This window comes from Neofelis nebulosa, chromosome 13, assembly GCF_028018385.1.
Source record: "Neofelis nebulosa isolate mNeoNeb1 chromosome 13, mNeoNeb1.pri, whole genome shotgun sequence".
In the NCBI taxonomy this organism is placed as follows: Eukaryota; Metazoa; Chordata; class Mammalia; order Carnivora; family Felidae; genus Neofelis; species Neofelis nebulosa.
Window position 1 is genome coordinate 49,063,520 of NC_080794.1, and position 15,609 is coordinate 49,079,128.

Below are 15,609 nucleotides of genomic sequence, written 5' to 3' on the forward strand. Positions count from 1 at the left end.
CAATGCTGCACTGGCTTCGATCCACATGGCCCATGCCTAGCAGCTCATGCCCGGGGCCCCAAGAAATGCTGCCTGCCTCCAGAGACAGAACTACCCCGGGCCAGGCCAGGAGCTCTCACATGCAGAGTCTCACTGATGCTTTCAGGGATCCTGCCACCCAGATGTTCTTACACGCATTCAGCAGATGAGGAAATGGAGGCTGGGTGAGGCAAAATCATTTGCTCAAAGGCTACTCAAAGAGGGACGGTAGGACGAGAATCCAATGCACATCTGCTTGAAACACCCATCAGGGTTGCTAAATTAGCCATCCTGTTTCCCACCTGGGATATGAGCCTTTTAAGAGCCAAGAACTCGTTTTGTGGATCTGTGTGTCTCCAAGGCCAAGACATAAGCCGTGAATATACTGTGTGCGCTATGATTGTTGGTTAGACTGAACTGATTGAGGCTGAAGGGAATAGATTACATCAGAAAGTCAGGGAGACACTTACCCCAGAGGACTCAGGTTTCAGGCAAAAAAAAAAAAAAAAAAAAAGACAGCACTCCTAGGTCTTCTGGCCAAGTCCACTTAATTTATATCATAAAATACTGGGTCAAACCCCAGGTGAAGCAGTCAGTTCCAGAAGCCCAAGATTATTCAAAAGCCAGTTGATAATAACAAAGGAAGATGCACAGCAACTAGGTGGAGGAGGAGAGGGAGGGAGGGGGCCGCCAGCAGCCTGTTCTTGGGCTGAGGCCCTCGCAGCCCATCTTTTGAAGTCATCCAGTATTCGTGAGGGGTGCCCCTTTTAGCCACAGACTTACGTCTTTGGGGGACATCAGACCAATTAATAGAAACATGCACCGCCCAACACTGCAACCCACTGCTCTGGTTTTGAAGCAAACATTTATTAATAATGCTTATGTGATGGAGGGATGTGGGAGAGCAGATGCAGCTTCAAAACACAGCCTGGGAATGTCAGCAGGCCATCTGCCGCAGACGGCAGACTTTTGAGCAACTTTGACAATGCGGTTCTTTCGGTTGAGAGCCTTTGGGTTTATGTAAACGTCTCAGACCAGGCTGAGAGGAGACCAGGAGCAGAGGAAACAACCCCAAGGAGAAGGGAGTGGGGGCCTGGGAAGGTGAAGGAGGAGGGAGGCCCTCCACACCTCCAAACCCCAAAGGCCGGCTGCTCCCCACGCAAGGGCGCTCACTGGGCACATTCATGAGCATCAGCAGGACGGTGACTCAAATGCCCGCAGTGCTCCCTGCTGGACCCTCAACCCGCAAACACAATGCAGGGGCAGGGGCAGGGGTGGTGAAATGAGATCCTCTGATGTCTCTTGGGAGTCACACAGCCATCCAAATGCTCTGACCAACTCCCATGCAAGCTTCACATGGCAGTTCTCTCCCAAACAAAAATCCAATTGCGTCATGCTCCTGTTTAAGGCCTTCAGTGGCTCCCAAGAGCTTTGGGGACAGAGTCTTGTAGGCTTCCCAATGCCTGTAGCTTCCTGCTCTTCACATGCCCCTGCCCACTATGCCCAGGCCAACCAGCCCCGTTTGAGCCCCTGGAACCCTCCACATTTTCTGTTCCCTCTTGCAACTTGCAACTTGAGTGAATACTCAAGACTCAGACTCTATATCCCCAGACTGGCCAGCAACCCCCTGTCTTGAGCTCCCCCTACACCCACACTTTCCCTATCAGGGCATGATGCATGGTTTGTGTAATTCTCTGTCTCTCCTAGGACCACACACTCCAGGGAGCCATGTGATGCGCCTGTTCTGTTCATCACCCTTCCCTAGACACACACCGTGTCCAGCACATGGCAGTCGGCAAAGACTGGTGCAAGAATGCAGTAAGCCTGGACATTTTAATGCCCTCTGGTCAATAATTCTACTTTAGGCACCTATCAAAATTATTGGAGTGGCTCTGGATCCCAAAACATTCATAGGATACTTATCCATGCTGTTGAAATATTGCTCACAATCTAAAAGATGCAGATAGGTGACTGGTTATGAAAAACACTCCATTTGTTGAAAGCATATGTAGCCTTTAAAATTATTGATGAAGATACTAAGGTAACATGGGAAAGTGCTTGTCATAAAAAAGTTATGTGAAAATAATACAAAACTGTATGTCTTTTATTACATCGATGAAATAAAACTCAACACGCATGAAAGACAAGGAGAAAATATTGCAAAATGCTAAAAGTGCATTTTACAAGAGGCCTGAACTGATTTTCCTTCTTTTCCATATTTTGCCAAAATTTCAAGTCATGAACAGATAATTCTTTTAGAAAAGAAAAATAATCTTCCAATAATGGGTAAGTTGTGAAGCTATATAGGAGGAGGGACTATTTTCTGAGAATTTTCCCTGTGCCAAATACTGTTGAGTACGTGTGTGTGTGTGTGTGTGTGTGTGTGTGTGTGTGTGTGTGTTGAGTACTTTATGTATGTGTCATTGTGTCCATTTTCCAGATAACAAGTTGTGAGGCCACACAACCAATAAGAGACAGGGCTGAACTGAAATGCCATCCAATCTAGAAAACACTTCTGAGAGGCAGCTAAGTGACAACAGCAGAGCACGAAATTATACACACCCCAGAACTGTAACTAGATAAAAAGCTTGCTTATGGAAAAGGCAGGAGAAAACACCAAAAGGCAAGAAAAGAACAAGGTGTGGTGATGCTGAATGGATTTCTCTTTATTCTCTGGTACATACTTTCTTCAATGCCAATACACTGAATTTCTAACTCTAAGAAGTAATCATACAAAATAAACTGGACATCACAAGGATGGAAAGCTGTCCAGACACCCAGCCCAGGACACCCACAAGAGTGCTCCTGGCTGCCATCACTCACTCCCGGCCCTCCACTTCCCACCCCATCCAACTCCCTCCCAGGTCATCACCTGACTTCTGATGGCAAACCCTGTGCCATTCCATATACACCAGTTCTGAAGTCACTGAACCTCTCTGAACCTCAGTTTCCCCATCTGGGCAGACATCCCACCATCACTGCAGACTGCTTCCTTCCCCTCTGTGTGTTTCATACTTATACTCAGCGCCCCCTACTGTGTGCAAACCCCTGCAATGGGCACTGGGGGAGCACAGGGCACCAGCCCCAATTCTGAGAAGCTTGGATCCACCAAAAAGACAGACCCCATGATTCAGCCTGTGGGGAAGGAGAGATGAAGCTCCTTGGGACCCAGAGAAGGGTGACCTCAGGGTCTCAGAGAAAGAGGATTTAAACCAGCTGAGATGAAGGAAAACAGCATGACAGAGGGATGCAGTATGACAAAGACACAGGGGCCAGGCAGCAAGAACATGCTCAGGGAACAATTGCCTGACTGGTCACTTTGCCCCAGTCCTGATGGTAGCCAGGGACACCAACTTCTTGGCTGGGCCTGGGCTCACCAGGGCAGCAGAAGAAGCCCTAGAATCTCACTAACCAAGGTTCTGGTTTGGGCTCCTCCGGTCACATGGGGTGAGAGCTCCAGTGATCCCGTCTGTCCTATGACGTGGCCGGTGCTGTGCCTGGCATGTCCTACCCTGAGAGTCCCGGGTCTGGAGAAGCCTGGATCAGCAGGATGCTGGCATTTCAGGGAACACTGGCAGGACTGTGATTGTGAGACTGTCCCGGAATGCTGACGGAGCCCATGGGTCCTTTGTGAGCCTCCGTTTTCTAAATGAGGATAAGAATCTCTACCCAGCAGAGCTAGGGGAATATGGACTTAGGACATGGACAGCAAGTGCCAACCCTTGCTGTGTACAGGAAAGAGGTTAAATAGAAGCCAGTTTCCTGCCACTCTCCTTGGGCATCCCCATCTCCCCCATCAACGTCCCCACCCAAGTCATGCCCAGGATCCCAAGAGACAGTAGTTAAGACAAAGAGCGCCCTCACTCCTGCTGCTGACAGCCCTCGCCGTAGAGGTGGGCACTACTGCCCCACCCCTCGTACAGCCACCTGCAGCATCATGCAAACTCCTCAAGCCGCCAGCCTCGGAAACTGGGTGGATAATTAAGGCTGGAAGCTTCTCCCAGGCGCTAATGGAGAGGCCCGATGCAAGTCAATTTCCAATCCGTTGTGAATGGCCTGCTAATTGGGGCACTGTTGAAATGATGGTTATTTAGAGGCTCCTAACATAAAAATAATATGATCAAAATACATCAGATCAAAGCCAAATCAGCTATTAGCTTAATCAAGGTTGTGTGCTCATTCCGGGACAGGACATACCCCCAGTGCAGAGAGAGATGCTGAACCCCAGTGACAGGGTCCCCTGGCCTGAGTCTGAATCTGGGCTCTGCCACAAACATGCTGTGGGACCTTGGGCAAAGTGCCGGCCCTCTCTGGGCCTCTGTGTTTTCTCTGTCATGTAACAATGATTGCACCCACTTCACAGGGGTGTTGTGCTCATTCCGTGAAAGGTCTTGGTATGTGAAGAGCCATTCGCACCGCCTGGCACGCAGTAGGGATGCAGAAGTCACCACTGTTATTACCTCTCCTGCTTAGATGTGTTTCCGCAGCTCACTACAAGATAAGAGCCTTTGTTATAATTCTTTGCCTCCAATATCATGTGGTCATAAAGCTGATCTCTCTCTTGATTGCAACAATGCATGCTTGATGGCTTGATAAGGACACCCTGAGAGTGGTTCATCAGCTGGGAAAGCAAGAAGCAGAGCTGAATGTGATGATCAGATTCGAGCCCCCTCCCCAAGCCTGGTGGCCTAGGAGAGCAGAGGGTCTCTGCAAAGATCTATGCACTGCCCAACAGCGTCCCAGGAATCGGGAGAAAGAGGGTGCTCAGAGCTCAAGCTTGGGCCCAAATGAAGAGGACCCATGGGCTCCGCCAGCATTCTGGGACAGCCTCACAATCACGTTCCTGCCAGTGTCCCCTGAGATGCCAGCATCCTGCTGATCCAGGCTTCTCCAGACATAGGACTCTGAGGGTAGGTCATGGCAGGCACAGCACTGGCTATATCACAGGACAGACAGGATCTCCAGAACTCTCACCCCGTGTGAGCTTTCTGATCTCCTGGGGAGAACACTGCAGCACAGAGAGGGCTGGCCGGTCAGCCAGGGCCATCTAGCCAGAGAGCACAGAGCAAAGAGATCATCAGAAGCAGACCACCAGGAGCCTCTAGAGCCAGTCCCAGAAGAGACGGTGGCCAGCAGGGGACAGAGCCCAGGATTCCGTGGCTAATGCTAGCCAGCACTTCCCTGGACAGAAACGCCTAGGACAGCTCCACACTCAGGGCAGCCAGGAGCTGGCCGGCAGGCACAAGGCCTCTCTCTCTGCTGACAGCAAATCCTTGCCGTATCAAGTCACTCGGTGCCTGCAGGTGGACACTATTGAGAAGAGAAGTATCCCCAGACATTGAGGTCACTCCAGGTACTACCCCCGTTTCATGTCCAGTCTTCTCCATCCCCATCAGGATTCCTGGAAAATTCTCAGGCTAAAATTGGTTGGGAGAAGCAATACCCCAGAAGCCTTGGGCTAGAAGAGACAATTTGTGGTGCCACCACTCAGAAATGATGGCCACAGCTGTCCCAGGCCTCCCCTCCACCAGGTGCCCCTGGCATATCCACACTGCTCCTCCCGAAAGACCAGATGTGGCCCGGCATAAGTGAGATCCACCCACGTGGGCCCCTCAACCTCACGTGCCAACTGGCCTCTGGCTAGCCCCTTCAAGAATCATGAGACTCTTCCAGATGGACAAGGCAAGAGAGAGGGCACTCCACCTGCGTAGGAGCAGAGGTGCCCGGGGAAGCCTGCCAAGGCTCTGCTCATCTCAGCAGGCAGCAGATGGGAGAGCCAGGCTCTGGGCAGCCCAGGGCTTTGCCCTACCCTACAGAAGGAAGGGTCTCTCTCTCGGGTGGGGGTCCAGCAGGCCAGCCCCAGGAGCTCTAGCACCTCTGCCTGCCCCGTAAGTGGGGCTCCCAGTGACAGCTCGTTATCGTAATCATCTTAACAGCCATGAGCACTCACCCTCCCCTGAGCCACCCTCATTATTGGTGCCCTTCCTTTCCTCCTTTAAGCTGGCACTGCTTTATTACTATTTGAATTCTAATGGCTAATGCTTTAAATTAAGGTAGCATTTATAAATACTTTATAGTCAATGAATAATTGACCAAATTTAGTATTGTCATAACTCATAGTAAATTATTGATCTATGAAGAATAAATATTTTTTCATGTTTTATTAAGACACTTAAAAGGTAAACAATACCATCAAATGGTGGGGGGGAAATGGGTGACAGTACCAGACAAAGGCAGGTGCTAGAGCTCTGGTCCCTATAGTACATCGACCCTCCCTAGCCACTTACCATCAAACGGCACCCCCCCAAAGGGGAGAGTCACCAGCGTCTTTACCCTCCTCCCTCTTGCGCATCCTGTCCTACAGACCTGCTTAAATAACACTCCCAGTGGCGTCCTCCTGCCTTCACTCCCATCTCCTTGCTCAGTTCAGTGTCTGTCCATCTGTCACTACAGCCACTCCATTGCAGACAACCTCACTCCCCTCTCTCTCCTTACGTGGCACAGCTGGTGAAATCCCAACCCGGGGTCAGCCCCCTTTCCCAGGTCTGTGAGCAAACAGTGGAGAGTCAGAAAGACCCACATGCCCAACAACGTGGTGACCCTTGCAAAGCTGTGTCACCTAACTCACCCTGCCATTCACCTTACACCCTCTCCACCACCTTCTCTGCCCACTCTCAGACCTCCCCAACTTCTCCCCCAAGTTCAGCTGATGACCTTGCTTCATTCTTCATGGATAAATGGAAGCCGCAATCAAAAGGAACGCACTCCACTTCTTGCCACCACATTTTCACATCTGTCTGCATTTGTGTTAGAAGCTGAAGAAGGCAGCCTCTCCCGTCGGAGGCCGGGCCCTGCTCAGGAGCTCTGGGTGCTCCCACCTCTTGCTTTCTCCCAGACCAGACCCATCACTCACCCATCAGTCACGCCCTCTCTCTACGAAATCATCAACCTTCCTTGTATTTGATCTGTCCCTTTACATGTTAAACCTCAGCCATGTGGATGGTTCCATAGCTGTGACTCCAGCCCACAGCCCCCTCCTGGGCTGCCAACCCCCAGCCAGGGGAGGCTCCCTTGCTGAGTTCACTAGCAACTCAAACTTGGTTTATCAACACTGAGGTCCCTGGGGTGTGACCTTGTCCCTCCTGGTCACCAATCTCTTCAAAAGAGGCACCCCTCTCCACCACTTGTTCTTGACCCTTCTCTCTCCCTGACCCTCTGCACCCAAGCCATCATCAAGTCCTGGATGCTTTATCCCCAAAATATGCTTGGGTCTGTCAACTTTCTTCCACCACCTTGGTCTAAACCACTACATCCCTACTGGACCCACATGCATCCAACCTCCCTCTGGGATCTACACACCATCTATGCCAGTGGAATGGCCTTCATGAAACACCAAGCAGACTGTGTTGTCCCTGCTTAATTACCCACATTAGCTTCCCACTGGCCTTAAAATAAAATCAACATCCCCAAACAGGCCCTGCAAGGCCCTGCATAACCCACACCCATGCCCTGGTAACTCAAACACTGTAACTCAGACACTGCTTAACTGCTGTACTGCTTACACATGCTGTAACACATGCTTACACACTGCTTACACATGCTGTAACTCAGACACTGCTTCTCCTGCTTCTGGGTCTCTACAAACTCCCTCTGCTTACAGTGCTCCTCCTGCTAGCTCTCTCATTCTGTGCTTTTGTGGGTAACCGTCACCCCCCAAAGAGAACTTTCCACAACCCTTATCTTCCCTTGCTGTACTTGGCCTGCACACCACCCACCAACATTTGCAGTTGTGGACTATTTTGAGCAGCTGCCGCCAGTCATCTTTCTCTGAACCATGAGCCCATGAGCAAAAGCGCCTGCATACCGCTTACCCTCTGAGCCCCTGGCCCAGCGCCCGGCACAGCACAGCAGAGCAACAAACTATTTAATACTCCTAACAACTCCGCAAAAGAAGCACTATCGGGGTCCATATTTCATTGGTGACACAGAGTTTTCAAACCTACCAAGGTCCCCAGATACTCATGTCCTCCCAAAAGGGTAGCCATGTTCCAAAATTTGGAGAAGGGGAGTTTCTTAATTCACCAAAAGCTCAGAGGGTGCCAAGGGGACACTGGGAGAAAAGTTGGCTGGGCCTGAGGAGGAGGCTCCTCCAGGAGGAGGCTCCTCCAGGGGGAGCACCCCCAGGGTAGGAGATCCCACACCCCTCTGGCCTCACGGTCAGCCCAGGCCAGGGGACCAACAGCAGCAGGGCCAAAAGGTCCCACTGGATGTTGGACCGTAGCCTGAGGCAGGTGGGCAGCTGGGGCAGGCAAGATGCACAGAGACAACCAGGAGGGTGGGGTAGAGCTGGCAACGCCATGCCAATCTCTGGGGTCTCATCCTTATGCCAATTAATGAATCAAAACTGATTCCCTGCTCCCACAGATTGGAAACACAGGGAATACTGGGTGGGATCGTGCTGGCTTATTTATAGCTCTCCAGCTCCTCGTTAATGATTTTTACTGCTCCGCCAATGGAACGCCAGGCTCCCGGGCCGGATTCGTACAAAGCCTACACTGTGGAAGTTAAATCAGGACAGTGACAAGTCCTGGGAGACTGAGAGAACCTCGAAAGCAGCCGGGCACCCAGGAACCTCCTGTGGCTCTCTCTGCACCCCAAGCCCAGACCTCCCTTCCTGGACGCCCCTCACCCTGCCTCCAAATGCCACTCCCTACACCTGATCACATCTCTTATCGCCTACTTGTTTCCCTGCCTCCCAGCATTTCTTTCTCCAACCCACTCTGCAGACCAAAGTTCAGCAACCAAGCATGCCCCAAAATACCTGCCATGCTCCCCACTGCCTAGGAGTCAAAGTCCAGTTTGTGAGATCCCCCAGGACCCCTCAACTCCACACACCACTTGGCACCCATCTGTTGACCAACCTTCACAACCCTGTGCTCTCCGCTGGTCACCACACCCATCCTAATCTCTAACTTTGCACATGCAGATTCCTTTTGCTTGAAATGCCCTTCCTCCACCACTACGACCTTCAAACTCCTACTTCTCCTCCAAGACCCACCCCAAATGCCTCTTTCCCTATGGAACTTTCCTTGACTTCCCCTTGCTAAGGAAACTTAATCATCCCTTTCCCTGCAGGAAAGTACTGCATCCTAGCATACTTCTATCAAGCATGTATTATTTAACTTCATGCTTAATTGCTAGGGTCCAAGAAAAGAAACTGAGTTTCATGGCTTTCTGTATCTCCAGGCTCAGGGCCTGATAAAGAGATGGTCAGGGGATGTTCACGGAAGGCATGAGTAAGTGAAAGCACAGATGCATAGAGAATGAGTGAAAAGCTGGAAATGTCAGTGCTATAAGGTAAACGAGTCACCCAGAGAATCCGTGGGATGGGAAACATGTCAGGAATGATGCAATGGAAAAGTCTGCCTTGTCAAAGAGCAGGGCTAGCTCTGGGAAGCACAGTGAGTGGGCTCTGGGGCCTCCTGGACTTGGCTCAGAATACAATCCTTGCATGGATGAGCCAGGGCGCCATGGGATACTCACTTCATCTAATCCTGCCCAAGACGGAGGGACTGCTTAGAGGAAGAGGAGAGTTGGAACCTTGGAGGAAGCAACAGCACTGTTCTGGACCCGGCGAGGCAAGGGAGAGACACAGCCAGATCCGAGGAGCACCGGTTCCACGGGCCCCGGAGGAGGGACAGTTCGGGGCCTGAGCCCGGGTGGCAGCCTGGCTCCGAGAGAACAGCAATGGACAACGGGCAGCACAGAGAGGTCTCTGGAGAACTCGGTATTCCCGGGACACTCACTAAGGGACATGGGGCACCCCTGCATGGCCATACCTCAGAGTACCCAAGAAGGTGTTTTCAGCTCTAGAGCAAGAGTGAGAAGGAAAAGACTGTGGCAGTGTCTGGGGTGGGGATAAGGACACAGCCCTTCTGCTTCTCTGGACTGTGGAACGGGAAGACAGGAGCCTGGCCACAGATTGCCACCAGGTGCCATCCATCTAATCACTGAACCCATAGCCTCCCTGGGAAGTGGGTACCACTACCTCACTCTAGACAGGGGCAGAGACCCACAGTTAGGGTGTTGCCTGAAGTCACAGGGGAGCCTGGGTTCAAACCCTGAGCTGCCTCTCACCCCAAAGTTAAACACAGGGGCCCAGGAGACAGGCAGGCCCACTGCTACAGCTGTGTGTTCTCAGGCAAGTCACTTAAGCTGGCTGAGCCTCAGCCTTCACTTATAAACAGGCTAATAACAGCCCCATCTCTAGGGCCACCACAAGGAATAAATGAGCTAGAGGCCAAGGATGGATGTACCCAACAGGCCGGATCACGAAGCCTGACCTCAGCCCCGCCCACAGCCCTGGGCTGCCCAAGGCCAGTTCCATGTGTGCCTCTCCCCTTCCTCCACCTGCATTTTTCTTCCAAAAGTGAAGGCCATCCAGTCACCAGGCACCCCCTGGCCTGTGGTCCTTCCAGGCCCAACACAGCCCTCTGAGACGGGGAATTGAAGCTCAGTGAGGCTTCTGGATCTCCCTTCCCATCTCAACCTATGTCTGACTTTTCTAGCTCTCTCTGGCTCACTCTCTCATTCTCCCTGCTATTGTTTCTCACTTGCTGAGCCTCAGTTCTCCCTCAGAGTGCACACGTGGTGTGTGTGTGTGTGTGTGTGTGTGTGTGTGTGTGTGTGTGCGTGTGCATCTCTCTCCCCCACCAGCCTATGCCCTCTCTCCCCAGTAGGACCGACTGCCCTGGAGGGACACAACCCCATGTCTACGCTTCAGCTCCCAATCCCCGTGCTGGGTTTGGAAGTTGACCCGTGGATGCCCAGCTACTAGGCCCTCAGCACTCCAGTCTCTCCACCCACAGAGGATTAGTGTCACAGGAACAAGTGTCACCTCTCAGCCTGCGCCCCTTCCAAAAAAACTGGGAGGGCACAGAAATGTCCCCATCCTGCCAAGCTCCAGCTCTAAGTTCTAGCTCCAAGATCTTGCACTTATCCTGTACTTGGCCTCCCCACAGACAGACAAGAGGCAACCTCCAGGCTCTGAGGTGCAAAGCAGGGACTCGGAGGCTATCCTGCCTGTGTCACATTCATATCTCCGTTACCTGCATTCCCCTGCAAGCAACTCACCATTCCGGACCCAGGTCAAGTGGCTCTTCCTCTTCAGGGGCCTTCTTCACCCAGTCAGGACAACAGAGGCCCTGCCTCTACTGTCCCCCTGCTTTACACACAAGTGCAGTTCAAACAGTATCATTGTTTGTTCGTAGACCTCTGTCACATACTGGACTGACCCCTAAGGATCTCTCTGTCCCTAGCACCAAGTCTGGGGCTGGACCCTCAGATGCCTCAGGGGAGCAGCAGGGACAATAGGACAATGGGGGATGGGCATGCTGCTGGCACTGGTCCACCCGCCATCACAGGGGCAGCCCAAGATGGCTGCTCTCACCAGGCAAACCTAATGCCAATAGGTTGTCACCACTCTGTGGATCCGTCTCTAGGGTGAGTGCCCACAGGGATGCCCACACACACCTCAACAGCCTGGGCAGGTCAGGTACAAATGGATCCATTCCTCTGTGCTACTCTGTGGCCTGTCACCTGGTGAAGACCAGCACTGAAGCACTGGCCCAAAGCCATCCCGATGGGCAGGGACAGCCTACTCTCAAGGGGAGGATGCCAGCACTGAGCCCCCAGCTTCTGGCTTTACCGACCCAGATAAGCCACTAGTCCATCCTGCCACATTCCCTTACTCTCCCACTGGGAGGGCCACGCCTGACCTCCAGATGGGAGCCTTGAGCTCAACACTGTCACCTGCACAATGTCCCTCAAACAGGGTGTTTGGACTCCCTCCTTAGGCACCACCCCTCCACAGCTCAGCCCCTTCTCTCACTCTGCCCAGCCTAGATGCCCCCCACCTTGGCTGCCATCAAGCCCCCATGCCTTACAGCCAAATCCAGGGAAACAGACAGCGAGAGGCAGCCCCTCATGCCTCCCTAACCCCTCTGCCACACAGCACCCTACATGGTAAGGGCAGGAGTGGGGAGCTGGGGCAAAGCCAGAGAGGGGGCTGTGACAGATGGGGCTGGTTATACCCCAAGGCCCTGCTGTGTTCACCATATCTTTGTCATGCTTCTTACATGGAGTGGTCCAAGCAGGCTGGTGTCCACACTTACTGGTCCAAACCCACAGCTGATTGTGAACAGAACATTGTGGGGGGCGGGGGGGGGGGGTGGCTTCACAAATTCCTGACATGTGTCTTACAAATGAACTTCTTTCCATTCAGCCCATTACTCTTCTCAGGAGGCAGCAATTACAAAGCCCAAACCCTATCCTGTCACTTAGCATCCAGGAGCCTGGGCCAGTCCCTTTTCAGAATATCGGTGGCGTGTTATCTTTTAAAGTAGGAGGACAAGGGGCGCCTGTGTGGCTCAGTCGGTTAGGCGTCCGACTTCGGCTCAGGTCATGATCTCACGGTCCGTGGGTTCGAGCCCCGCGTTGGGCTCTGTGCTGACAGCTCAGAGCCTGAAGCCTGCTTCTGATTCTGAGTCTCCTTCTCTCTCTGCCCCTCCCCTGTTCATGCTCTGTCTCTCTCTCTGTCTCAAAAATAAATAAACATTTAAAAAAAAAATTTAAACTAGGAGGACAAGGAGGAATGGGTCACAGCACCCGCATTACACACAAGACATGAAAACAAAGCCTCTGGCACAAAGTACATCTTGAATCAATTCTACGATGCTAATTCCTTCCCCCTTGGGAAGGATCCATTCGCTCATCCATCATTCATTCACTTATCAGATACTTAGCACCCTCCCTCCCAGCTTCTTTTAAACTAGGCACACACGGCTGCAGAGGACAGCCAATGACACAAAGGGGAGGGTGGCGGGCTGCTGTCCAGCCCACTGGGGCTGAAACAGAAAGAAACGAAGCACTCTTTCCCTCTTAGAGAGATGGAACAGCCCAGTGGTAAGATGATGGGTGCCAGAGCTGAACTGTCCGGGCACCCCAATCCCTGCTCTGTGCCTCAGGCTGCGTGTGGCTCTGGGTAAGTCACACCCTCTCCTCGAACATGCCCCACCTCGAACACAGGCTAACCACAGTAATTCCAAATCAGATAAATGCATTTAACCAAGCAAAAGCAAACACACAAACAACACCCACAGCAGCTACCTCCTAGGATACTAACAAGACTCAAATGAGTTAGCCCCCACCAGGAAGTACAACTAACTGATCATCTGCACAAGGAGTGAACTAAGTAAGACCAGAGAAGAAAGCAGCCCAGCCAGGTTCAAAAACAGGCTGCCTGTGAGTGCCCCAGGCCACCCTCGGCCCTCCTGTGCATTTCCCCAGCAGGGGCAGTTCTGCTGGCCAGGGACGAGTGGGGCAGCATCCAGCCTGGCCTCTACCTCCCAAAGCCTGCAGCTGCTTTTCTCATTCACCCCAAGGCTCCACATGGCCTTGATGTCTACCTCCGATCTCATTATCATCCTAACAGCCATCATGACAGCACAGAGCCTCCAAAACTGAAGAGACAGTGCCACTTTTAGAGAATGAGTCTAGAGGGGGCAGCTGCCTCAGCTCCCGGCAGCCACCACCTGACAGTCTCCCAAGTAACGGGGTTGGTGTGGGTACTGGCCCAGCCCCTGAAGGCAGCTTTCCCTGCATTACCAGGGAAAGGAGGCAAAGCCCTCAGGACACAGACGATGGCCCATGCTACCCTGGCCATTCAGGCCATGCCTGCTGAGCCCAGCTCTGAGGAGGCTCACTCCTGAGATGTGCAAAAACGTGCCCAGCTGGCCTGGGGACATTACCTTCCTTGGCTCCCAGGTGCTTTGGAGCAGACAGGGAGAGAAATCAGAAATCTCCTGCAGCCAGCAGGGATGAGAGGGGATCCTTGCCAGTGATAATGAAAAATTTCACAGTAGCAGATGCTTGGAGAAAATTGAAAAATACAACAAAATTCACAAACCAGAGAGGAACTTAAGAGAAACGTGATCAGTGGAGCTGTTTTCCCATTGGCACCTTTCCAGGCATGAGAAGACTGACTGGGAAACAGGTCCTCCCTACTAGGTAATTCAATTGCCCCCCCCCAGAGCCCCAGAGGCCACCACAAATCTCTCCAAGCACCTACTATGTGCCCAGCCAAGATCCATGCCAGGAACACAGAGGATGCAAATATGGCCCCAGGTCCTAGAAACGCCATCTGGAGAGGGAGCTGGGGCATGGGCCGGGACACTGTGGTCCCGTATCCATGGAGGGATGTCAGGCAAGAGGAGTGTGGGTAGGTAGTCATGAGGCCTGGGATGGCAAGGGGGCTTCACGGGGGACAGGGCAGCTGATGCCGGGACAGAACACAGACAAAAAGGGCACCAAGAGAAAGAGAGCAACTAGGCTAGCAGCATGCCATGAGCCGAGGCATGCACATGAATGGCATCTGGGGATCTGCCAGGAGGGAGCCACTCATGCTGGGGTGAGAGGGAAACAAGGAAGGTGGGTTCAGAGTGGAGGTCTTGCCCGCTCAGCTGAGGGGCTTTGTTTTGATCCCATGAAGGAGGCTTGGAGGGTTCCTGAGCACAGGCAAGGCCTGCTCAGAGCTTACCTATGGAAAAATGGCCCCAGTGAGGACACAGCAAGAAGACTAAAGGCCTAAGCTGACTCCTCCTGCTCCCTGTCCTGGCAGGACCTGGGCCAGGAAGTATGGAGGCAGAAGGCAAGGAAGACAGTCAGGGCCACTGCAGATCAGAGGACAAAGTCAGCTAGATGCACAGAATGGGGGGCGGGCAGTCAGGCAGACCTAGGAGCCAGGCTCCCCCACAAAGCCAGCAGGACTGGGGGTGAGGCACCTGTCGCCTAGTGGCACACGCTACCCTTACACGCCATTGCCTGGCATCCTCCACAACCCTAGGAGGGCATCACCATCCCTCCCCTCTACAGAGGGGACAGCTGAGGCTTGGCAATGTGAGATCTCTTGTCAGGTGTGGACCACCCACCTCCCCCCTCCCGCTAGTGAGTATGAGGCCAAGAACTCAGGCCTCCCAAGAGGCACAAGCTGCCCACCCCAAGCCTGGGCTGAGGGCCCAAGGGGCAGGGCAGGATAGGAGCTGGTGCCTTCCGGCCCTGTGGGGAGTAAGGCCAGCCCTTCAGCCCGCAGTCGGCATCTGTGATGTCCCCGGAGGCTTGAGAGAGCTCTAAGAGAGAGAACTGTATGCCAGGAAAGGAGCCAGTGGAGGAGAGTGGATGAGGTTGGAAAGGAAAAGCGGGCCCCTCACCCACCTCTGCCCCTAAAGGAAACCCTATGGAAGCCATTCATGTCCGGGGCTGAGCCTGAGGGACACAGACACACTGGCACACCTGGCACCCAGTAGGCAGGCTCACCTCCTGAATGGGGTAGAGAGGCCTCTAAAAGATGCACTCCATGAGAGCCGGCCTGCCACGCAGGGCATGAGAGTGGAAGGAAGACCCTAAGTGCAGGGGGTCTGTCACCGGGACTGATCACGTGTAAGACCGCTGACAGGGACAGAGGGTATAGTGTGGGCAGAGCCACGTCATGAAACTCTCCAAGCCACAGTGGGCACAGTGCGTACATGAGCCTTT

General features: G+C 53.0%; 1 protein-coding gene across 4 annotated transcripts in view; it reads right to left on the reverse strand.

Moving 5' to 3' along the window:
- Positions 1–15,609, reverse strand: part of GRID1 (glutamate ionotropic receptor delta type subunit 1) — a 703,858-nt gene that overhangs the window by 545,019 nt on the left and 143,230 nt on the right. The gene's annotated exons all lie outside the window — the stretch shown is intronic.